Below are 25,390 nucleotides of genomic sequence, written 5' to 3'. Positions count from 1 at the left end.
TGGGTTCAATCTCTGCTATTGTTCTTAGCATAAGCCCTGTACAGCAGTAACAAAAGACTCACTTAAGTCCCCAGGCTCTCGGTTTACTCTGCAATGAGATTCTGCTTGGGCTCACAGCATTTAACACACACAGGAGGACAGGGACAAGAGGAAGAATTTGGCTGAAATTTATACTGCAGCAAAATAAAACTCTTAATGGCCTTTTTTATAAGGGCAGGACTACCAGTCCCTCCTCTCCTGAGGAAGGCCAGTATGGGAGAGAAAGGAGCCCTGGTGCCAGCATTGCTGCCCCTGACTAGCATGGTCTGGGCATGATGCTGTGCAGGGACCCACGCTGCTGCAGGCCAGGCACCAAACCCACACAGAAGAGCCAGTCCTTTGCCAGGGAGATGACAGCCACGGGGAGAGAGGAAAGCTGGGGATGATGCAAAGTATGTAAAAGCATGTTGTGTTGACAGGAACAAGCCTGGAGCTGATGGGGCCTCAGCCAGCTCAGGGCTGGGCAGCGCCGGGTTGTGCCAAGCCCATCAGCAACAAGCCACAGATGGACTTAGAGCAGGAAGGCTCCTGCTCACCAGTGCAAAGGTACAGCCAAGAAAAACAAAGCACAACCCCAAAGTGTGGGGTTGTGGGGACTGGACAGGGTTCCTCGTGTGCTGCCAGCTCCCAGGAGAGGCTGCAGGGATGTGCTGTGGGAAAAGGGTTAATGGCATCCAAAGAGACAAGCCTCCACAGGAGTGCCGACAGGTAAATGGAGCACAGGAACATCAGCCTGCTGAGGAACAGCATCCTGCACCCTCATGGGGTGTCAGTCACCTGCTCCCCAAAACCCCCAAATTAGAATTAAATAGGGCACTGCCGCCTCTGCACCAAACATTATTCATTCCATAAAAAGCGTTTCCCTACATCTCTGTTATGACTCTGCCATTCCTCTCCAGGCCCCCTCACTCCTTTCCTGCAGAGAAGTCATTTGATGAAGGAACTTTTCTGACTGCGGCATTCAGCAAACTTGTTTTGTAGATCCCTGCAGGGCTGGGCAGTGGTGGGGGAAAGGGGCCACCTCTGGTTACACCAGTGGTAGCAAGGGGAAAGGGATTCTTCCTATTGCAGCTGAGCACTGCACCTCCTGTGCTGAAGGCAGAGGGAGGACATGGAGCCAGCAGGTTGCTGCACAGCATGCCCAGCAAGCCCATGGGTTCAGAACCAGCTGCACAAGCAACTGGTAAGACAAGCAACTACTCTGCACTTCTCTATTCAAGTTCAGAGGAGGAATCACGGCTGCAGAAGTGGCGAGCCCAAGTCTCTGCTGGCAGCCCAATGCTTGGGAGTCAAGTTTTACTCCCAACTATCATCACTTCATCACATAGATTCAGACATACTGACCCCACCTTGCTGCTTCTCCACAGAATGGGCCAGCAGCTCCTCATCCTGGTGCTGGGTCCTGTCCGCTTGCAGATGTTTCTCGCTTCCACTGATGCTTACGCTTGCACCAAGTGCCATGCTGTCATCTTCCAGTGCTCAAACTCCCTACTTCCATAAACCAATTGCAGCACTCATCTCCTGCAATGCTGAACTGGGACAAATGCCAGCGTATACACTGCTGGAGCACAGCCTGGTGAGGAGTATACAGAGACATAACACCAACCGAAAGGTTTCAAGTGGTAATTAATCAGCTAGAAGAATAAATAATACATATAAAGTGTTTGCTCATTTCCTGAATGTCTCCCATATCTAACCAGTAAAGCACCCTTTGAACAGTGACACTTGTATCTTTTCCCTTCGAAGCTAACTCTGCGCTATTTACTTAGAATAGAAAATTCAGTTGGAGAAAGGTTGAAAGGTAATGGGATTTTGGAAGTGTGTTCAGCACTCGAACCTGCTCTGAAAAACAAATACTTCATACAACTGTTAAATGTTTTCTCAATCTTACATTATTTTATAGACAAATTGGGCAGCCTCTGGGCAGCCAGGCTGCTGGTCAACAGCCTTCACCAGCAACCATCACATGGGATGCTCGCTGGCCAGGGCAGAGCTTGGGTGTGCAGCCTCGTGGAAACCAGCACCAAGATAAAAGCCTGGCCTGAAAAATACAGCCCAAAGCGCCCCTCACTGAAGTCCAAGTGCTTTGCTTTGACTGTAGATGGAATTTCTAGTTCAGGCTTTCAAAACCAAGTGTTGTGTTAAAATAAAATAGTAAAGAAATCGGCGCAGACCTCCCCCAGGAAAGGAAGCGGAGTTGTCAGACAGACGGAATGCTCTCCACAGCCTTCAGCATTTGCTAAAGAGGGGCTGGAAAAGGCCAGTGTCATTTGGCTCTTAACAAGGCTTAAATGAGCTTCAGCCCTCTAGGTGGGGGCTGGCCAGTCTGATAGGGGTTCACTTACAGTACTGAGCCCTGATGCCCTGTAAGACACCCAGGCAAAGGCAGTGGGTGCTCAGCACTGCTGTCCTCCCAGGGAAGCTCACTGGGTGACACCAGACTCACACTGGATTCTGTGCCACACCGAGTCTTCTCTCTACCACAGCACGGGGAAGCTCAGCTGTAATCACCCATCCCACCAGGGCTGAACGGGCTTTCACACTACATATTTAGAAGGAAGATGCAAAAAACCCTACCTTAACATTGCAGCTGGTACCTAATCCCTCAAACTCTCCTGGAGACGTGCTTTTCATTTCCAAAGAAAAGTGAGTTAATGTTCTTGCCAGCGCTGTTAATCAGAGCAGCAAAGCCTCTTTTCATCGTGCAGGGCCCAGGTGACTGTTTCCAAGGGATTAGCTGTTACTGCATTTAGTTCAGTAAAGGGTTTATCTCAGCCACGTTCACCAAGGCTGACCATGGAGGCATTTGCCAGCCAAATTCCGGCAGGCTGACACCTTGGGTTCAGACATGAAATTACTCCAGCACAAGAAGCCAGGGCAAGAGAGCTCTTTTTGAGAGATAGAGCCACTGCAGCAGGCTGGGCTCTCCCCATGAGAGAAGGGTGAGGGAGCTGGGGGCAGGAGAAGGAAGATTTTCAAGCCCCCACTGTGGGCAGGCACCAAGTCTGCTAATGGCCACAGCAGCTGCCATCAGGGATGTCTGGTTGCCAAAGTCAGGAAACACATATTCCAGAGAGCCTCTGAAAATGGCATGGGTGAAACCACTGGAGTTTTGCCATCAACTTTAATCTGCAGCTCAGTCTCTGCTAAACGCTGTGAGCCAGAAGCAGCACTAAAGGAAGCGCTGGTGCCTGCAGCCTCCCTGAGGGTTTCAAAGGAGACGGTTAAAGCATACAGGCTCTTCTCAACGCAGTGTGAGCTTCCAGCAGATGAAAAGGAATTCTGTTTTAATAATCCAGATTTTGTGCACTGCTGTTACCTGTGGCACTGATCGAGGATTTTGATCCCTAACTCACTGCCTGCTCCATCCTCTTGAGCAACGACTCAGGTTTTCATTAGTGTCAAGGACACACACTGAAGCTTTGGGACTGCTTCCTAAACTCTACAGCAGACCAGAGGGAAATTCCTATTTTTCCTCTTGCTCACTGAGAAAGCAGGCTGGGGTGGGGCTGGAAAGACTTACAAAGCCCTGGGTGCCCAAGGATAAGAAATTCCACTCCAGTGGTGCCTCCCCTGCTCCCCCCAGCCTTGCAGGGGGCTCTGCTGGCACCTCACACTGCCTGGCCCAGTGCTCACTACCTGCATTGTGCCAACACAGCTGCCTGCAGCCCCAGAGAGCTTCCACAGCAGCAGGGTCGAGTGGCTGAATGAAGAAGTATCAGAAAAGAGGGCTGGAAGGAGAATGCCTGAAGACAGTGGTGAGTGGGACATCACGGGGCATTTAGAATAACCACAAAGGCAGTTTTCACACATGGGGGTGGGGGAAATAGAGAAGAGAAATGAGACTGAAGACTGAAAACAATTTCCTAGTGTTTGGCACGCTCTAAAATTAGTGCTGTAATGGATCTCATCAGCCAGCATTTATTTCCATTCTAAAGACAAGAATTCAAATAAGCAAGCTGCAAGAGAAGCACTTGCTTTGCTCAGGAGCCAACCTCTACGAGAGGCAGCAATGGGAACCCAGCAGTTCCATTCCTGCTGCCTCTTGCTTGGGGCTTTCATAAGCGATAGCTCTAGTTGGAGACTGTTTCGCATGACCACGTTACAGAGGTGACAGAGCCTCTGGAGCAGGCAGGGTCAGGCCTGCTGACCTGCAGGTCATGGTGGAGTTGCTCTGGAGCTTTGCTGCATTCATACAAGTGCACGGGACAACTGAGGGTGTCCCAGGATTATTCTGCCTGGACAGGACCTGAAACTGCAGGTTACACACCACACTTTGGGAAACATCTGCTGTTCATCAACCTGATGGATCTCACTCCTGCTGCCCCCAAGGAACAAGCCCTGCTCACCCAGCTCATGCCTGGGCCAGCTCTCACCCATCCAGGCTCAAATCCACTCCAGTCACAAAACCCTCCACATATCCCAGGAGGATGCACTGGAAACATCAGCATCCCACTTGCTGACGCCCTGAGGACCTGGCCCACAACGTTCTGACACAAGCAAAGGCTACATGGTTTTTAGTTGAAAAAGTAAGCACTACAGGCTTTATCTTGCAACTCCCATAGAATAGTTTGGGTTGGAAGGAACCTTTCAAGGTCATCTAGTCCAACCCCCTGCAATGACCAGGGACATCTTCCATAGGATCAGCTTGCTCAGAGCACCATCCAACACGGTCTTGAATGTTTCCAGGAATGGAGAATTTACCACTTCTCTGGGCAACCTCTTCCAGTGTTTCACCACCTTCATAGTTACGCTCCTTCTCTTTCAAGCATGCATGGACCAGGTAAAGGATCCTAACACACCAGGAGGGACACACAGCACTGCCTGCATAGCTCTGGGAAGGCCACCAAGCTGGGCAATGGGAGCACTGATGTGGTGCTCCTGTTGCTCTTTCAAAGCTTCAGCACTAATCTCTGATGGGAGAGAACTGGCAGCATCACTCAGCTATGAGGTGTCAGGAATATTTCAGGCAGGCAGATATTCCCCTGCAGAAACAAGTCACCTCCTCACTCCCCCAGCTGCCTCCCTTTGCATTATTGCTAACACGGCTGTGACTCACTAGAGTTGGGTTTATATTAAACTCCTGAAACAGATTGTTTGGCTGTTATGTAAATCCAGTAAATGTTAAAATACTAGAATAAATCAGTCAAGCAGTTACCACAGGCAGCTCTCCAGAGACAGCCAAGAGAGTATTTTTTCTTTATAAAAGGGAGAGGTGGCCAGAAATGAGGGGGAAAAAATAGTGATTAAAAAGAAATCAATCACAGCAGGCTTTGAGCAGAGCGAGCCCTGTGCTGGCGGCTGCAGGATCCCCATCAGTGCTGCTACCAGTGCTCTGCCCTGCTGCACACAGGCAAATCACCCAACTGCTGCTCTGCAGAGGTGAAGCTGTGCAGCATCACCTGCACAAAACAGCAGCTCTGTGTCAGCTTCCTTACCATGCCACTCAGGGGAGGGCACTATGAAGGGACTGATGCCAAGGACTTCAGCCATACCATGCTTTAACTTAAAACTAAGCCCAAAACCAGGCATGAAGGTGCTACTTCCCGTCCTGCTACTGGCAGGGAGGTTCAGCTCTAGGAGCTGCCCCTTTCCCATAGAGCAGAGGGCATCTGCCACCCAAAGTCTTCTGCTCACAGGGACATGAGCAAGCAGGCACAAGAACAGATTTTAGAATTTGCAAACACAAGTGTTTTGAGCAGAAACCTGACTCCAGGATCTCAAACAGCCTCCAGGCCAAAGGATTAGTCAGAAAAAATATCTGGCAAATAATCTGCAACAATAAGCAAAACCAGAGCATAGCACCATCTGCTCAACCAACACCTCCTAAGATAGAAAGAAGGAGCCTTCAAATTGAAGTCTTCACTTTGCATCTAATTGTTAACCATTGAGCCATCGGGCTCAAAATGCTCTTTTACCAATCTTAGCAACGAAAAAGGAAGCAGGTAGAGATTAGGCCCCCAGATCTCAGTTGTAAAGCTTGTTAGCTGAGCTGCCACTGGACTGGGCTACGTGGCTCAACCTAAGAACCTGCTCAGCTGGGTCCTTAGGTACATGAGCCCCTCCAGGATTAGCACATCACTGGGCACATCTGGACAGGCACATCTGGGCAGGGGACAGTGATCCTCCTGGCCTGTGTGCTGGCAGAGCACAAGTTCTATTTATAACTGCCCTGGAGGTGAGGCTGTAGAGCAACACAGCACTGAAATGAAGCAGAAGAGTTCTCTGAGTTCTGTTTAATTAAATATAGCCTGGGAAAGTCTCTGCTTTTGTTAAACACTGCCTCAAAAGAACAGAGCTGAGTAATCCACCAGTAGTGAAAAACATACTCTTCGGCTACAAGGTGTTATTATTATAGGCTTAATATCAAAATGGCTTGTTCAGCTTATAATATTAGACTGGAGCGAATGCTCCCAGCCTTGGCAAGACTCAGAGATACTACAGGTCTATGTTACACACCTACAGAAACGCTTGAGGTTCATGTGGGAGTCTCCTGTCTGGAGAGGTAAGGCATTGATTTGCACCAGGTTTCAATGGCACAGCAAAGCTGGTTAGACAGATTATAGAATGTGCATGCTGTAAGGGACACCTTACAGCAGGGACAGGAGCCAGCAAAGGAGCAAGGCCAGTGAAATCAGTGGCAAGAATTGATCTCATTGCCTGGGGCAAGCAGCATTACACATGGGTGGCTGCAGGAACTCCAGGCACGAATCACACAAGCACAGGACATCAGGGAAACACTCTGCAGGTTTCAGAGTACTGAGGGCATCTGGACCAGCATCATATGAACTTACACCTCAGGCTACTGCTTCCTCACTTTGCCCTTCTGCAAAACAGAGGTGATCTCATATAAACACTTAGGTAAAACGCTTTGGAGCAGGGGGTTAAGCAGTATCACTGCTACTGAGTCTGCCCTTAGGGAATCGAGCCTGCAGCAAGCATCCACTCGAGGCATTGCTACCACATGCAGCCACCCCCAGGCTGATTCCCATCTCAAAGCCTCAAACCACTACAAATAACACTTGTACCAGTCAGACTCGGGAGAAACCATGGCATTTAAGGCTCTTTTTGAGCATTCAGTGAAGAAGCAGCTCTCCCTTCTCAAGTTGAAAAACAAACCCTTCCTCTGTCTTCTATTTGCTAATTAAATGTGTTCATTGTATTCAGATCTCATTTTTTGTGCATAATGTTTTGCCCATCTGTTTGATTAAAAAAGAACCCGAGCACCCAGCTTCATTAAGCCAGTTAGATGCATTGGTTAATATTCTGAAGTACTTCACCATTATTCTCCCCAGTTATTAAATCTCCTCTGAGGATCTTTTTTCCTGCGCTACACTCTTTGTTAGCCAGCACCCAAATCAACTGCATTTGCCCACTCCTTACCCACATGCAAACATCCCACCAACTCCTTCAGTGGTTTGTGAGCTGAGACACATAGGATCTGGATCTGACATTGTTCAGTTCACCCTTACCCAAAACACTGTATCTACATCCCTCTGGGCAATCGGGGCTCGACACCATCTGCCAAGGGACTGCTGGAGGATGATGAAGTGTTAAAAAGAGCACCACAAATTCTGTTTCCTGGGGAGTTGTGTTCAGCTGTTGGATTATTTATGTTTCAGGGATTTCTCTGTTCCATATTTACTCCCCATATGAACAGTTCCTGCTCAGCCTTAGAAATGATCACAGGACAAGGATCCTTCAGGATCAAGCACTGTGGGCAGGCAAAGGGAAAGAATGGCACTAGAAGGATGGCAGGAAAGAGGCTGAAGAAGAGAGAAACAGCTTGAAGTCACCTGGTCCTGGTATGAGCAGAACTAATGACTGGAGCCCTTGACCTTTCCCTCTCCAGAACATCTTCCCCCTCTACCCAGCCATCCATTTCTGTGAAAACTCTTAACAAGTCTTTGAAGCCTTAACCACTGCAAGACACTTGAGCCCAGGAGGACAAAGGCTCCACAAGCTGATAGGTGGCAGGGTAGCAGATAGGACTGACAGACAGAGATACCCTGCACGTATCTAGCTTGTCTTTCACATAGGGTCTGGTTTCAGAAGGAAACCAAGTTGAATAATTAATGAGATTTTTACAGCAAGCTCTGATTTACCTCTGATTTACATGGTTCAAGTCCCACCTCCTGGCCCCAGCTGCCACCAAGTCCTCTCATCTTGAGAAGGAGCTGCAAGAGGCAATGATGAAACTCTGTGCTCATGTTCATTATAACCTTGTGGCTGCTTTTCCTTCCTGAACCAGCACTAAGTTTGAGACATAGGTCAGCACCTTCTAGCATACAAGCCAGCAGATCATGTCTAGGAAAAGCCACATGAGTCAGGCTACATATCCACCTTGCCCTCATCTGTCCCCAAGAGGGGCCAGCAGTGGCTGCTTGGAGGGGTGCTAGTGCAGGAATGAAGAGCTTAAAACCAGTAATGGTAATGAGGAAGAGTTTAGAGTTGCCTCCCAGCTTCAAGCAGTCTCTTGGTGAGCCCTGAGCATCTCTGAAGTTGTCTCCCACCCCTTTGAAGCTATTTTTTCAGTCTCCACAACACTGCAGGGAATTGAGCTCTGCAATGTGACAAGCATGGCACAGAAAGCACTATCTGTGCCATACCTGCCAGCCACACTGGGAGACTGAGGCACCCCCAACACCCATCTCATATGGTGTCAGAGAGGGTAAATCCCATAAACACACATTCACTGCCCCATGGCAGACCCCAACAGAGGGTCTGCAGGAAGCCAATGCTTCTGTGCAGAGCAAGAAGGGAGGGCAAGGGAAGAAACTGCTGTCTTCAATTTGCTTCTGCAATCCCAGCCCAACTGCTATTATTTGGATTTAGAGAAAACAGCCAGTATTCATGGGTATAAAATGTGGTTCCACTTGCAAGAAATCACTTAGTGGTAATTTAACTGAAGGAAGAAGAAATTTAGAGGTTGATGCAGCTGTGATTTGGCATGGGCTGACCTGGGGCCTGAGGAGAACCTTAACAACAGCTCCCTGAGGCCAGGCTGTTCTCCTTGGTTCACACTGTAATTACCTTCCCCTTTCTGACACGCAGGCAGAGAGCTGAGACCAGCACTTGAAAATCCGGCCAGGTTCTTATAACTTTTCAATAGCCTGGCAACAGCACCGTTAATACAGAGCTCACTGCCCCACTGTGCTTAATGCTGTAAGGCACACTGAAAGGCAAGCTTTGGCTCCAAGAGCTTGTAATCAAAGCAGGAATTAGCTTCAGAAGTGTCAGGGTTGAAGCTGGCTGGTAGCTAAACACCACCCAGCCGCTTGCTCACTGCCCCCAGCAGCGGGATGGGGGAGAAAGTAAAATCCTTAGGTTGAGATAAAGGCAGTTATCAACATTATTCTCATCCTAAATCCAAACCACAGCACTGCACCAGCTATTAGGAAGAAAACTCCATCCCAGCTGAAGCCAGGACAGAAATGACCCCCAAAGGCCAGTGCATTTAAGTGGGTGCTAAACTCCCTGGAAAGTCTAACCCCAACTGGCACCTGCACAAACAAGCCTGTTATGGCTGTTTAGGGAGAACCCTACCAAGTGACACAGGGCTGTCACCCGAGGTGTGACTTCTCCGAATGCTCATGCAATATAACAGCATGTGTGACACACTGACCACTCAGTACATGATTCACAATCCCAGACTTAAAAGGTAAAAGACACATTGCTGCCTCCTTAATGCTTCCTTTCATTTGCCTTCCAGGTTTGGAGCTTTCCAAAGCCAAGGTTTCAACTGTTTCTCTATGATCCCAAGGCATTTCTGTATGCCATTTATAAATGACAAGGTGAAAGTCACTCAGTTACAGGCCTCCAGGAGGTTTTGAAGGCACCCAAATACCATGTCCTGGCTGCACACGGAGCTCCTGGCCCCAGGAGCATGATACAGAGAGCTCTGAAAAGCTGCAGGCAAGGTGGGCTTACGAGCTCCCCAGTGCTTCTTCATGGGTGCAAAGCTTTGGTGAAATCTTAATCCAGCTACGCTGAAGAACCAACAGCTCTGCAGCCCCCCAGAGAGGGGAGGGATGCAGGGTCAGGCCTCCTTGCTGACAAGCTCTGCCTCCCTGAATGCATGGCCTTCCCCTGGGGAGACAGTCAAAGAAAAGGGTGAGCACCAAGAGCTGGGTTTGAGGTCCTGGGAAACACAGACCAAGCTGCTCTTTTGCATCTCCAGATGTAGCCTTAAGGAGAAATTCAAATTGCCCAGGTCTAATTCAGGCTGTTCTTGAAGTGCCACCAAGGAGTAGGTGAGCTCTGCTGCACATGCCACGAGCCATGCAGGAACCCAGGGACAAACAGGGCTGGAAAACTAACTCCCACATTAGTCCAAGTTGAGAGCAGCGCTGGCTGTCAGCCAGGGGTTACTCCAGATAGCCTGTCCCCTGCATCTCAGGCTTTGGCTTTACACGCCACTTTCCTCACTCATGTCCACAGCAGGGACGACGATCTTGTCCCTCTGCTGAAAGGGCCACGGGTCCCAACAGGAAAAACGCAAGGCTGAGGATTTCCAAAGGGACAAATGCACTGCTTCACTTCCCTAAATTCCTTTTATTCAGGCAGAATCCACTCCTGCCACCGACTCCAATCACCTTCCCAGTACCTCAGTTCTGGGAAGCTGGTCAGTACCCATGGGAGTAGGAGGCATCCCACCCATTTGGAAAGAAAGCAGCAGCCTCACAGGGAAAGCTGTCCCCCAGTCACCCAAACAGTGCAAACAAGGTCATGGCTGGTCCCACCTCCCTGCCACCCAGGAGGAACAGCGTGACCCAGGCAACCTGTGCCAAAGCTGATAACAGCAACACAGCCCCACAGCATTACATGAGCATGGAATTACATCTCCTAGTGAAACCACCAGCCCCCCAAACCCAAAAAATCCCTTCTGTGGTTTCTTCTGGGAATTGGCCCATGCACCAGCCAGGGGACAGGAGAAGGATGCTACTGCCTGGGAGAGACCTGCAGCGGTACACACTGCACTGCAGAAGGGACACCTGCCCAGTTTGCTGCCCTCACTCCCAAGCTTCCTTTTTGTTTCCCTTAAAGATGATGTCTGCAGCTAAATGAACACATTACAGCAGAAATTTTAGCCTTAATTTGTCCCTTGGGTGTTTTGCTGACCCTACCAAGAACTATATTTAAACGTGCAATTTCCTGGCTGGGCTCATTTGCAGTCCCTTCCCCCCTGGCTGCCTGTGCGAGTCTGGCCCAGAATCCAATTAGCCACTACCACCCTTTAAATCAAAGGGATTAAAAAACTCCAACAAGAAAAAATAAAATTAAGGATTTTTAATTACATCATTCTTATTATCTGTCTAAAGACTTGCGATTCCCATGCTCTCTGGGAGGTGGGCTTGAAAGGCTAGAAAATGACAAGCTTCCAAGCAGACAAAATTGTAGCCAGAAAAGTTTGAGAGGAGAGAGACTGCCCACCCAAACCATGAGAGCACATCTGGTCTAATTAATACAATGCAGGCCAGACACAGGATGAGGGGAAGGAGCTGATGCTCCCCAGCATCTGGGTGAGAGATGTGGCAAGCCCAAGTGGATTTGCCATTTGCCTCAGAGCTGCCTGACCACAAGTGCCTCAGCCTGGACACCGCAGCTCCCAACTGCCAGCACTGCTCAGCTTGGGAGGTACCAACGCTGCAGAAAGGTTCAGAGGAGCTGAAGGACTTTGCTGCTGCTGGAAATGGTGCTTCTCCATGTCAGCAAGTGAGGAGTGGCTGGGGTGGCTTTGCTTCAAGGTGTTAAGTGTCCAGGTACAGGCAAGCTGCCTTCAGCTGGTGGCAGGAGCTCAGTCCATCCTGACCAGTGCAGTCACCTGTACCTGCTCCTGAAAAACACAGAGTTTCACTCAGGCCTCCTGCCCCTCGGGAGCCACATCTGCCACCAAACCAGGGGACTGCAGAAATCCCACAGCTGAACAAAATAAACTCTTTTATGAGAGAGTGTGAGACAGCTCTGCCTCCTGGGGAGCGCAGCAGGAAGACACTTACTATGACTCACAGGCTTCTTGCCAAGAAAGTAGAACCAGAACTGCAGAGGCACCAAGTCACCTGCAGGTCATGACAGTGGAACCGACAGCTTCAGAGAGGCTCAGATCAGTACACTTGCATGGTGGGACAGGGATCCTCTACAGGAGGGAGCACTGCAAAGTACAATGATAAAGTATCTTTCTTCGCTGACTCCCCAGTCCTGTACGTTTCTTTTAGAGGGGAACAGATACACATAGACAAGCTCTCAGATACTTCTGCAGAAAGCCATCAGCTAGGAGGAGCAAATTCCCCAGGGGATGAACAACTCTGAACCATCTTCCTCTTCTCTTGCATGCAGCTACATAAACAACTTGCAAAGACACTCTGCAGAGCTCCCCAACATGCTAGAAAACAGTTTGATGGTGAAGTGTCAGCACATTTCTAGGTTAATACAAGCTGAGGCATAGAAGAGAGAAGGAAGGAGACTGTCTTAGACAAAGAGACTGGAATGGATTTCACAGCAGGAGAATGTTTCAGGCCAAGGAAATATTTATTCACACCTAAAGAGCATGGAATATTAAACGCTCTGGAAGGTTTTCTTTCCTCCACAAGATCTTAGTGGAATGAGACTCTGAGCACTGCAGTAACAACACACCCTCAATGAATCCAGGTGGTTTTATTCAGCTCACTGCAAAGCCTCAAACATCCCTTGGCATTGCAGCCATGCCATTAGCAGGAGGCTGGTGAACCCGCTGCAAGCAGCAAGAAAGGGTGAGCAGCCTCATCATGGAAAGCAGCAAGGGCCAGGGAGCTCTCTGGGAATGGAGAGGGCTTCCCAGGGAAGCTGGGCAGGCACTGAACCAAAGGCAGCCCAGCAACACACTACCCTGGAGTCAAATCAGACACATCACTTCTTCAAAAAACAGCTCTTCAGCCTCGCATCCCCAGCACATCTGCAGCTCTTTCACTCAGACCTGGAGACTTATTTTCCATTGCCGTGGCATTTCAGACACAGTTATCACCTGTGTCTGATGCTCCACAGAGAGCGCACTTGTCCCTGCTCTAAAGTTTATGCTCTTAACTCAAGAAACAATGAGGCAAGCAGACAGATGTTGGGATGGGCATGGGGAAAGCTGTACTGGTTTTGCTCATTCATTCCTTTGGTGGCTGGGAGGACATGCCACAGGAGAACCAATTCCCACAAGTGGGGCAGAATCTTAGATTGCCTTTTTGCATCTGTGATAATCACTCTGGATGGCAGACAGAGAGCAGTGGCTTTTGCATGGAGCAGAGCCACTTTTTGGCTCCTTGGAAACAGCAAACCCTGAAAATTAACAAAAAAATGCCAACTCCATTCTGCAGCCTGACTTAAATCAATCTATCTGGCATGAAGCGATAGGACTCCCAGGAATTGCTGTGCCTAAACCATGCCTTTTCACTCTGGCTTGAAGGCCAATTACAAGCACATCAATATTGTATGAGAAAGCAAAATGCAGAAGTCTCAGAGTATGGAAACATGCTGGAAGAGGTGCCTGATCTCTCTAACATGGACGTGCACAGTAGCAACGTGGCCTGATTTGCCAGCTGACAGCACTGAAGTCCATGACCACCACTACAAGACCAGCAAAGCCTGTATCACACCCTCGAATGGACTAGAGTGACCTGACAACACTGTAGAAGCACCAAGCGCTCTCAAGTTTGCATAAAACCCTTCTGCCTCTTTCCTCAGATGTTCACACTTCCCCAGCCTTTCCTCCACCAGTGCTGTGCACATGGGAGGCTGAGCCAGAGGAACTTGTTCTCACCATTCCAACAAATCACACCCTGCACAAGCAGTAACGCCATGCCCCATCCCAGAGGCAGAGGCACACGTTTCTGTTCCCTCTGCACTCAGCAAGGGTTGGCCTCACAAAGCTGCACTGAGACATCTTCCACACCTCCAGGCCCATTTCTCAGCCTGGCAATGAGGTGATGACACAGCAAGGCAAAAAACCCTCATCTCAGGTCTGTTTTACACTCTGCCTCACAGAGCTGGGAACCTCGGATATCATTAACCTTTGCCAGTCAAGCTACAGAAGGGTCAGTCTGGACTTCAGCATCAAAATACCCCATCAGTAAGAGGTCAGTGGGTGAATCTTCTGCCCTCATACTGCCACTTGAGGCAGGCACATCATTAGCACACACAGACTGAACCCTTGGTTCCAGCACAAACAATACACAGAGCAGCAGTACCCAGACAGCATTGACACAAGCAGGCATTAGACAGTGCCAAAGTTAAAGCTTCACTTGTCTAAGTGGTTGGGTCATGCATGTGTACTGTAATAACTTTTGTTACAGGAACACTACACCAGTCCTGCTGCCTTTCAAGTATCTTGATTTCTTTGGCACAGGGCTGCTGCCTTCTGTATCACCAGTATTCAAACCAAGTTCTCTCTCTTTCCCTCCCAGTTTTTCCACGCTGGTCTGTAACCATTCATAGAAGACAGGGAGGGCAGCTCTGAAGAAGCAGAATACACTTTCCTGAGGCAGCACTCAACTCCCTTGAGGGGCAAATCCATTCTTTTTCTTTCATGTTACTGTCAATCACTTTTCACATGCTGCAGCAAGGAAGCCTCCTTCCCTAATGGAGCTGTGATTCATCCCCAGATCACATCCAACCCAGGCTCCCAATAAGGAGGCAGCTCACACATCTTCCAGCTTCTTGTCCATGAACAGATAAGTGCTGTATGAGGGGAGGGGAGGGTCCAGTAGCAGACACTCAGCATGAAGCAACAGCTACAGATCCTCTTCTAGCAGGGGTCCCTTTGAGTATCCCAATTTCTCTCTGAGAGCACACATCAGAGGAGCAGAGCAGACTAAGACCACCAGCTGCATCCAGCACATGAGGAGGTCTGGAGGCAGGAGAACAGCTCCAGCAACACCAGCATGTTGCCATACCATGGTGAGGAAGCACAAAGGCAGGAGCTCGTTGAGAGTAACTTGACAGAGCTGGATGCAACAGCATGGGAGCTGGTAATGAGAGCCACCCTCAGGTAGGTGTGCATGCCACAGTACTCCGCAAAGCTGTGCTGACACTTCTTCTTTCCTGCTGTTACCTGAGTCCTTCAACTTTATCTACTCTACATCTGACAGCCTGCAACTGTGGGCTTCATAAGGCTGTGCCCATGCTACTTGCATATAATAATCCTATCCTCACCAGCTCTTTTGTGGTTTTAGGACTCACTTCTATAGAACAGAAACCTGAACTACTGCCTAGAGTAGGAGAGTGAAACACAGACATCCATGATAAAGTCTTTCATGACTACAAGGAATCAACAGCAAAATAGTCTTTGAGTTATTATGTATAACATGCAAAAGTAGGGCAAACCCAAGACAAACTATGGGGTGGCTGGTCCAAGCTTTGCTGCACTCAAGACTGCAAGATAAAATTGTGAATAACCTCTGCAACAGAGGGACAGCTGAGGAACACAAGCCACCAAATGGACAGTAGCATCTGACTGCAGAGCACTGCCCCACTACAGCACCAAACTGTCAAATGTAGGCACTACAGTCCAGGTCACTGGAGTATGATGATCTCACACCCCTTGGTACGGCTGGTTCACACCTTCACCACAGTCACAAACACACTAACACATCCTCAGAAAGCATTACTCAGCCTGGGCTTCCACAGCACTTCTTTATTCCCTCTTTTTCCCACCCAGCTGAGCCCCTCACATCTGCTCCTAGTTTAACACTCATGCTAAGCACCCAGTGTTTGGGTCTATGTGTGAATTGGAGCTCCAGGTTACCAAGGAAATCTGTAGCCAGAGGAAACAACTGAATGACTCTTCTTTGCATTAATTTCATGTCCTAGATACCAAGTCATCCTTTTCCCTTGAAAGCTCTGTGGTGGTTCTGTAGGACTTCTATGTATCATGCTTAGAGTTCAACAGCAATAGCAGAAGTCCATGTAAAGTGAGATACCAGAGAAGACTTCTTTTCCTCTGAAGAAAGTGTTCTCTGCACAGCTGTGCCCTGCACAGCTTCCCCATGGGAACAGGGACCTAACATCCATCCAAAATGTGTCATTAATGCCTTGTCCTCAGAATGTCACACAATTCTGGAGCCACTTGGCTGAGCAAAACAGTCAGCACACCCCAGAACCATTCACAGGATATTGCACAGAACTGCAGGTCTCAGGGAGCTGCTCTCTTCCTCCCACTTTGGCACACAGCTCTCTGCTCCTGATGGCTTAATACAGACCCTCTGCTCCATCTTGACTCTGCAGCAAGGACTCAAACCAAAACCCCAGGCTCTGCTGCCAGCTGAAAAGGCTGGGACAGTCTTCCTCGCTTCACTGGTGTGAGTGAGTGGAAACTACTGGAAAGAGGGAATTGCAGAAGGTAGCAAAAAAACCAAAGTGAGGTAATGAATTTGGCTCCACTGACCTCAGGGGAGCAGTTGCCTCTCCGCTCCAGCATCAGCAGAAAGGAAGGCTAGACTTCCATGGCTTTCCTGCTTGTTCAAGACATACACAGGCTCCTGTGCAGAGTATAGCATGGGAATAGGAAAAAGGGAAAGGAATCCTCTGTCTCAAAGACATATATTCAAGTGCTGCTCCAGCAGGCAGTGGCACATCACAGCCTTGCTGTTTACACTCACACCAGAATAATTAGAGCAGTCACTAGCTAACAACTTCACCATACACTTTGAACAATACTGAAGAATTAATCACGTTTCACAGCCTTCCCTGAACACACCAGTCTGCAGAAACACTGAAACCACCCCAGAGACAACCCAGCTAAATTAATCCCACACAGCTTCTGGCAGAAAGAACTGCAACTATTTCAGAGGTGCTCGCCCTAAAATAATGCCTGCTCAGGGCAGCAACCCAAAAGAAACAAGTCCTCAACAAACCACACCTTTACCCACAAAGCCTGACTCAGCTCATGCACCGGGTGCCATCAAGAAATAAAATACAAGGGTTCATATTCAGCCAGGTTCACTCCCTAAACCAGCAGGCTTCTGGGCTAAGAAGCTCCCAGGGGCATGGGACAGCCTTCCCTTTCGGCTGCAGCACTCTGCCCACTGTGTCCTCAGAAGGTTTTGACCTTTCAGAACTCCCCCATCCAGGGACACCAGCACATGAAAGCAATAAAGAAAATTCTCCAGTGTCATGCACTTCACACTTATGACATATTTACGCTTCTCCCTCTCTTTCTGTCCATATCACTTATGCCAAAACCAAAACTGAAAACAGCAATGGAACAGGAAAATGTTTCTAAAGACTTTACCCAGTAGGAAAAGTGACCAACGAATCCAGACTGCAAATTCCTAAACAAATTAGAATGCAAGTTATGCAGTGCTTGACCCAATCATTAATGATGAAGTCTATAAAATTACTATATTTGTATAGGGTACAGGGAAAAAATAGACTGGAAAGCAACACAGTAGCTGGAAACGAGGAAAATAGGAGAGGTTGAGTTAGATTTCCAGATGGATTTTTTGATAGCCCTGATATTTCATTCTGGAAAACAATGCTACAGTTGCTAATTGATAGCAACCCTCCAAGTAAGGCACAAGGCTCCCCTAGGAACCCATGGAGACCTCGCTGCTTCATCACATCTCTGGTTTTATCCCTTCTCCCCTGGGCCTGTCACCAGGTGCCTCTTCTCACCCAGACCAACACCAGGAGCCCCCATCCTTAGGACAGGCAGCTCCAGAGGCACATTACACTTGCTGGTGCAGGGCTGCCGCTGCTCCCAGGGCCTGAGCAGTTCCATTTCTTGACAGTTCTGTCCCATCCTGATCTGGTGCAGATGCTCCTAACTGAGCATGTTTTTCTGTGGTTAAAGACTCAATCCTTAAAGCCACTACCTGTTGGGAACTGCATGAGCCTGAGAAACACGTGAATTTCAGAAGAAACTGACATGTATGCTTACATGTTCAGAAACATGCACATACACTTACACCTCACCTACCACCACAAATCAGCAGCCACCCTCCCACTCATCCATGAAAGTCACTGCAGCTTTTTCCCACCTGTATCTCTCAGATTTGTGTCCTGCCCCAATTTATCAATTATCAGCATTTCTTCTCTCTAGATTTCAGACATTTTTCTCCAACCATAGCTCAACCACTGCCTTAATTAAAACATGCCTGATTACATGACATTATTTTATATCATTCCTTTATCTGCTGTACCCAATGTTTTGTCTATCACAGACATCTCTGACCTTCACATCTGCCACCATGACTGCACTATGTCAGCAATTGCTTCTGTACACTTCAATCATCACCACTGCTTTTACAAACAGCCACCCACATTCATTTCTTCAACCATGTATTTTCTGCTGATGGGTCACCTCCCTGCATGTTGGATGCTTGCTTCCCAAAGCAAGTGACATCCCATGCCAAAAAATGAAGGACTGAAGAACAGAGAAGAAACCATTAAGGGAATGACATAAGAGGAAGAATTTTGATAAGGGGTACTGTATACGTAGTTTTTCCCAGCTGTGTCTGAGGTCCTACCTTTTAAGGCACAAGCCAACAACATTTTATCTCATACAGACTTTATACTTGGCTTTTCACTGACAGCCCAGTTCTCACTTTCATCCAAAAGACAAAGGGGTAACTTGCCTCCTCAGTGGTTCTCAGCACAGGAACAGGCTCAGCTTCCTGTCTTCTCCAACGGCCAAACTTCAGCAGCAGGGCAGGGCTGAGCAGCAGCAAACATCTGGCAGAGGTTGTGCAGGAAGAAATCCCCCACCTCAAGTTAGAGATGGGTAGAAACCCACACAAAAGGAGAGCCTGCCTGCTCTCACACCCAGTGTTTGTCAGTGCTTCGAACTACTGAACAGACCCACCCACTTGCACTTCGGGCAGCAATGGGTATGTTCTCTCCAGGCATCTTTAAGGCAGACTAATTGCACATATTGATTTCAGATGTTATCAGACAAACTGCTCCTATAACTCCAGCACAGAAAACCCTCACCCTGAGCTCCTCACCAACACACACACCTTCCCCTCCACTACTTTGGCACGCCCTGATTTGCATCAGATCTATCCTCTCTGCCCCTCAGCCAGGCAGATGCAGCCTCCGGAGACACAAGCCACCCTGCTAACAGCCTGCAGAAGCCACGAAGCACCCCTAGCCTCTTCCTGAACCCTCTTGCTAAAGAGGTTTCTCCTTCCCCTGCTCCCAGTTAGCAGTGACTATATAAAGGCTCTGCTAAGCTCAGGACTGACATGTACCAGAAGACTTGGCTTTCAGACAGGACTGTTCTTTCTGCAGAGGCTGGCACAAACGGCTGGGTTAATACACCCTTCCGTAACTGCAGGGAACAAACACCAGCAAGAAGAGATGCTGTACTCTGGCAAGCAGAGCCTTGGCTGAAGTACAGTGCCACGCAGCACAGTGCCACCTCTTCAAACTCAGCCAAGGTCTAAACCACAGAAGCGCTTGTGGTGACCACTACCTAAACAGAGCTTCTTCCTCCAGCAAACAGAACACTGCTGCACTGTCCTTCCAAATACCTCCTCTGCTGCAGGCTGATGGGATTCCCACTGTAGCCACCACACAAGAGCCCATAATGGAAATCCCACAATCTCTTCCCAGCAAAAGAAAACTGGGCCTTAAAAGTCTGGTTAGTACAAGGACAATTAATTGTATCAGGCAAGACATTCAGTGCTTAACAAACACCCTAATTAACAAACACCAGAAGCACAGGATTTGAAAGCCAGAGCAGAAGTAAAGCACCAACAGGCTGTGTGCAGTGGTGGGGGCACCTCGCTGCTCTCTGGGGCACTGCTGGGACAGATGAGGTCTCCTTGCAGCTCAGTGCCAGGCGCAGCTGGATGAGCAGCTCTGCCCACCCTGTCTGGGCCAGGAGCTGTCCTGGGAGCATAAGCACACACATGTTCCACTTCAAGCATTCCCGCTTCAAACCACAAAACATATCCCAAAAGCAAGAAGAAATAGCTCGAGACAGCTCCAGATTGAAGGTTTTCACTTCGGTGAACACAGGATCCAGCAGCCCAGCACCTACTGTGTCTCAAAGCCCAGCCTTCACACCGTAGCAAACAATAACATACCTGAACTCTTCGCCGGAATTGTAAGAGGCTGGTGCTTGGTGCTTATGCTCCTGGTTGCTAAGATCTGTCCTTCTCAGGTACAAGCCAAGGGAGCAAGCACAGGAAAGCAATTTATTGCTATGCCTGGAGATTAATCCTGGTCACAGCACACACCCCAGCCTGAGCACGGGGTGCAGCACAGCAAGCCGAGCCATGCATGGGGACATGCTGGAGCACAGCCCCAGCACACTGGCTTTGGTTTTTCTCTCCAAGCAACTGAGATAACGGCTCGCTGCTTGCCTTATCCAGTTTTAAAAGCAACACTTCAAAGCCATCCCATGTCAAACACCAGAACAAATTGAAGCTGCCAGAGATGCCTCACAGGGAGGAAATTAACACACAATGGGAAGTGGCACTGTTAACGTGGAACCACAGACTATTGCAAATAGAAAAGCAAGTTTCCCATTAAACAAAACCTATCCCATTAAGTTACAGCTACATCAGAATGTCAACCTCAGCTCCATCGGAGCAGCTGAAGAAGGCTGTATCCCTGCAGCATCAGCAGTTTTCCTCGCACACAGCACACAGGCCATTGAGAGCTGCGGTTTATTTACCTCAGAGCTAAGGTAAGCAGAGAGAGGAAGATAAACCCTCTTCACACCAGCCTGGTGTGTGCTCTGAGAGCCTGCCAGGGCAGCTCAGCCCAAAGCACTGCCCCCGAGACAACCCAAACCCTGGGGAGCTCACGGTGATCCCCAAGGGCAGCAATGAGGACTGGGAGGCTGTGCCAAACCCGCACCACACCTCCTACCTTCTCTGTCCCCCTCAAGAAAAGGGAGAGAGATGACCGGTGCGGCGAGTAAACTGCTCAAAATCACGGGATTTGGGTTTTCCCATTTATTTGGGGCTTGGTAAAAGCAACCCCTCCGGAGCTGCGGCTGCCCGGCACGGCGCCGCACAGCCCGCGGGATGAGGCAGCACCGGCCTGAGGGAGCCCCCACACACCGCCCACCCCGACACCCCTCCGCCAGCGGCAGCTCGGACCGGACCGCACCGCACCGCGCCCTGCCCCACCGGACGCTGCCCGCGGAGCAAACCCGGCTGTTCCCGCCCTCACCCGCCGCGCTGCACCTGCTCCAGGCCGGGGAGCGGCCGCCGGGCACCCGGAGCCGCGGGCGGGCGGGCGGCGGGGCGGGGCGGGAGCGCGGCCCACTCGCGCTGAGGTGAGCGGAGCCCGCAGCGCTCACCTGCGCCCGGCACCGCCCGGCTCCAACGCGCCCCATCCGCGCGCGCCGCCCGCCATTGGCCGCGCACGGGCCCGAGCGCCCCCGCCCGCGGGGCGTAAGGAACCGCCCGCCCGCCCGCTCCCATTGGCTGGCGCCGGCCGCGCCTCCCGCCGTGAGGGTGAGGCGGCGCCGGGGCTCCCGCCCGGCCCTGCCCCGACCGGCGTTTTGGGGCAAAACGGCCCGTTTTCGGGGCTGTGTGGTTGTGTGGTGCCCGACTAGAAGCACACGGAGGGCTGGGGGCAGGCTCCTGGGTTCAAACAAGGGGATTTTTGCCGGTATAAGCAGGCTCCGCTGCGCCTGGGGCAGTGGCTCCAGGCAGAGGGATGGGGTGTGAGGGACACGGTGTGGGCACCCCGGTGCTGCGGGGAGAGGCTGCGTGTTGGCTGGGTCACCGTGGCCGGGCTGTGGGTGGCTCTCCTGGTGCCAAAGCAGCGTGTTGTCCCTGGCACTGCGGTGGCGGCGGTGGGAGCACACCTCACACCTCCCGGGCAGCGTGGAACTGCTCTCCAGGGTGCTGGCATGGGACGGTGTCCCCTCATCCAGGCTCTAACAGTCAACCCTGACCTTATGTACAAGCCTGTTCAGAAACCTGAAAGCCATGGGCAGAAACACTGCGTCGTGTTTAAAGCTGAACCCAGGACACGCTGCACGCCAGCTAATGCCACTGCATCGCTCAAGGAATTCCTACAAGCAGATGTCCTCATGTTTTATGACTCATGCCTTGGCTTTATATTTCCCTCCCAGTCTCTTTTACCTACTTGGCTCGCAGCTGACTGTGCCCCTGGGTCGAGGGGTTCCCACTGCAGCCCTGCACCCAGCTGTGAAATGTGTTTCCTGTGGGATTCATTGAGGATGTTGATTTTGTGATAAGTGACTCTTGCCCAGGCTCGCTGCGCTCTGCTGTGACAGGCAGGGTCCCCACCAGGGGATCTCGGCTTTAGCCAGAGAGCAAGAGTTGGATTAAATCCATATCCTGACTCAACCCACTGCAGACTGCTGCTCCTTCCCCCTGGGACAACAAGCAGATAGAAATGCCTTCCAGTGGGTCTCAAATAATCCTCTGCCTTAGAAACAAATGAATTTCTTACCATGGGTTTCATACCACAAAACAACTCAATGTATTAAGAATGCAGCTTGTGGTTTACTACCAACTTTGTTTCCCACCCCAAAAAACCTGGCTCAGGTTGTCACTGTGTTCAGAGAAGTATCAAAATGTAATTAAGAGATGCTAATCATTAGGGAACTGGGATTGTTTAGCCTGGAGGAAAGGAAGCTGAGGGGAGACCTTATTTTCTCTACAACTACCTGAAAGGAGGTTGTAGTGAGGTAGAAGTTGGTCTCTTCTCCAAAGTAACAAGCGATAGGACAAGAGGAAATGGCCTCAAGTTGCACCAGGGGAGGTTTAGGCTGGACATTAGGAAAATGTCTTCACCAAAAGAGTTGTCAAGCACTGGAACAGGCTGCCCAGAGAAGTACAGTGCTGGGTCAACAGTTGGAATTGGTCATCTTTAAGGTCTTTTCGAACTTAAGCAGTCCTGTGGTTGTAACAGGACAGCAGAGTGCCTTGTGACCTCAAGATAGAATCACAGAATCATAGAATAGTTAGGGTTGGAAAAGACCTTAAGATCTTCTAGTTCCAACCCCCCTGCCATGGGCTTCCAAAGCTGTTTGCCTTCTTCCAGCATCTCTAGATATTAGCTAATGATAACTTATTAGATATTACCTCAAGACAGTCACCAGCCTGAGCTTCTGGGCTATCTATTGGCCATGGTGGACTCTGGACATATCCATGAGCAAAAGCAAAGCCTCCTCGAGCCCTGAGCGGTAAAAGCCCCAGCAATCTCCTTGGACTCCCAGGTATAAGTGCCTAGGACCCAGGAAGTGGCTGTGTCTATGGAGAGACTGCTCCTATGGCTGCAGGGCACAAGAGTTGCTTGGAAAGACCATAACATACCTAAAATAAAACATTGACATGTTTCACATGGGCTTACAATTCAATCAAGCAGGACCTTGCTCATACAGGTTCAACTTAGCATCTCTTGAGCAATGGGTAAAACTCCTCTCCTCTTGCTGTAACTACTGCTGAGAAGTATTTTCAAGGGTTTCAGAGTCATTTGGACTGATTCACATTTGGCTTTGAGTTGCCTAGAAGATGCTGACTGCTAGGAAAGTGCTGAGGATTGTCCCCTAAGGATCTGTCTCCTTTAGCATCAGGCAGTTTAAACCACCAGTGACGTCTGGAGTGCAGCTTTAGCATCGGCATCAGGGTTTGAAACTATCGCTTCTGGCAAAGACTGCTAGCACTTGACCTAACGGAATAACCTGGTTAGCTACTCCCAGTCAGAACCTGCTATTTCTTCCAGAGTAAAACAACAACAAAAAATCATGTGCCTCAGTTTCACTTTTCATAATACACAGACGATTACACTATGGAGCAGCAATAACCAGTGCAAAAAGAGCCCCAAATGTCTCTCTGATGCTTAGACCATGATGGCTATAACGACATTAAAAGAAGACTTTGGTATTTCTGTTCAATAATGATCAGATATAGTTGTTTTGAACCTGTTATTTCCCATGTGTTTTCTGGGGGCAAAGGCTAGGAGGGTGTGTATTTAACCTGTCCTTGAGTTACAGTTGTGAGGGGGAGACTTGACATTTCCCCAGGCATTTCACAAGTACATTTAGGTGTAAAAAGAGTTGAACTCATCATTTCTTCTAAGAGCAACTTGGGCTAAATCTCCTGGTGCCATAAAGCTGAGCAGGATCCACGCCTGGTACCAGTAGGCAGAGCTCTGTTAACTGGAATGATCTTGGTTCACCCCCACTAAAGAGCCCACCATTTGACTGTGCTGCTGCTATATTCAGAATCCATTTGGACACTTTTAGCTTTTACACTTTCTAAAATAAGGTAATAAAGCAATTAGAAATAGATAACAGAATAAGAGAGCACTTCACCAAAGAAATCAAAAGAAAATAGCGTGGCATAATTAATGCAGAGCTGGCAGCAGTGAAAATGAGCTGTAACAACTGTACTGTCACCAGGAGTATGAGTGCTGACTGAACTGCGGATGTCTTCTGCTCTGTTGGCAGAGAGGGTCCTTTTGCCACCCAGCACAGTCTAACCCGAGAATGCACATATTCGGGACAGAAGGAAATAAAAGCATCCTTTAGAGCTGGGAGGACATAAACGTTCCTGTCAGTGTTTCACTGTGTGTCAGCCAGAGGATTTATCTGACTGAAAACATGCTTTCTCACATCAAAAGAGAAAGGGAATTAGTGCAACCAGAAAGGCAGGTGCTTTTTTAGGGAAGAATCCAATAATGTCCTAAGTAGAGGACTGGCTTAGAAATAAAAGGGACTCCGCTGTGCCAGAGAAAGAATAAGTGGGCTTAGAGATAGGAGAGATTGCACAATGTTCTTCATTTTTAATTTGCATTGTTATAGCATCTGGAAGCCCCAGGTGGAAATCAGGGCCCCATTTTGCTGGGAGTTGTGCGCAAACATAATGATTAAATGTTGCCAGCTCTGCAGAGGTTGAAATATAATTCCTCATCCCTGCACCATCACTAGCCAGCATAATTGCTGCCAAATAAGTTTTTCTGCAATTGCTCTTCTGGAATATCTGTGCCATTTGGTTTCTGTCAGAGTAACTGTGCCTGAGGGATGAAAACCTGGTAACCTTCACAGACAGCAATAACTGCTCAGAGGCAGAATCTGCTCACCACATTTGCATACATGTTCAGCAATTATTTGCTTGTACCTTGGTTTTCCTTCCTGTGAAATGGGAATAGTCACAGTGCACTCACAGCTTCGCTGTCTTCATCTAACACCCATGATTGGTGCAAGACTCCTCAGTCAGACCCTGACAACATCACATACAAGGGCTTTTTAGTAGTGTTTGTAATGACTAGGAGATTGATTAGCTGGAGATTATATATTCTTTCTTCTGTGTTTTCTGTCTGAAAGGACCGGAGGCAGGATTTGATTTGCCTAAGGTTCCTTTTCAATTAGTATTTTTCTATTAGCTAAATAACT

General features: G+C 49.2%; 1 protein-coding gene across 2 annotated transcripts in view; it reads right to left on the bottom strand.

Annotated features, from left to right (window-relative positions):
* CAMKK1 (calcium/calmodulin dependent protein kinase kinase 1) overlaps positions 1-21,344 on the bottom strand; it is a 97,509-nt gene extending 76,165 nt beyond the window's left edge. The window contains exon 1 of one of the 2 annotated variants that reach the window (XM_030472721.1): positions 21,317-21,344. The gene's annotated coding sequence lies outside the window, so the exon portion shown is untranslated. Of the gene's footprint in view, positions 1-21,200; positions 21,221-21,316 lie in introns of those variants that run through there. The other variant, XM_030472722.1, reaches the window with a different exon arrangement.
* Positions 21,345-25,390: the final 4,046 nt, after the last annotated feature.

Source organism: Strigops habroptila (assembly GCF_004027225.2).
Source record: "Strigops habroptila isolate Jane chromosome 13 unlocalized genomic scaffold, bStrHab1.2.pri S16, whole genome shotgun sequence".
NCBI lineage: Eukaryota > Metazoa > Chordata > Aves > Psittaciformes > Psittacidae > Strigops > Strigops habroptila.
Note: the sequence above shows the minus strand (reverse complement) of the source record. Positions and strands in the feature narration are given on the sequence as shown.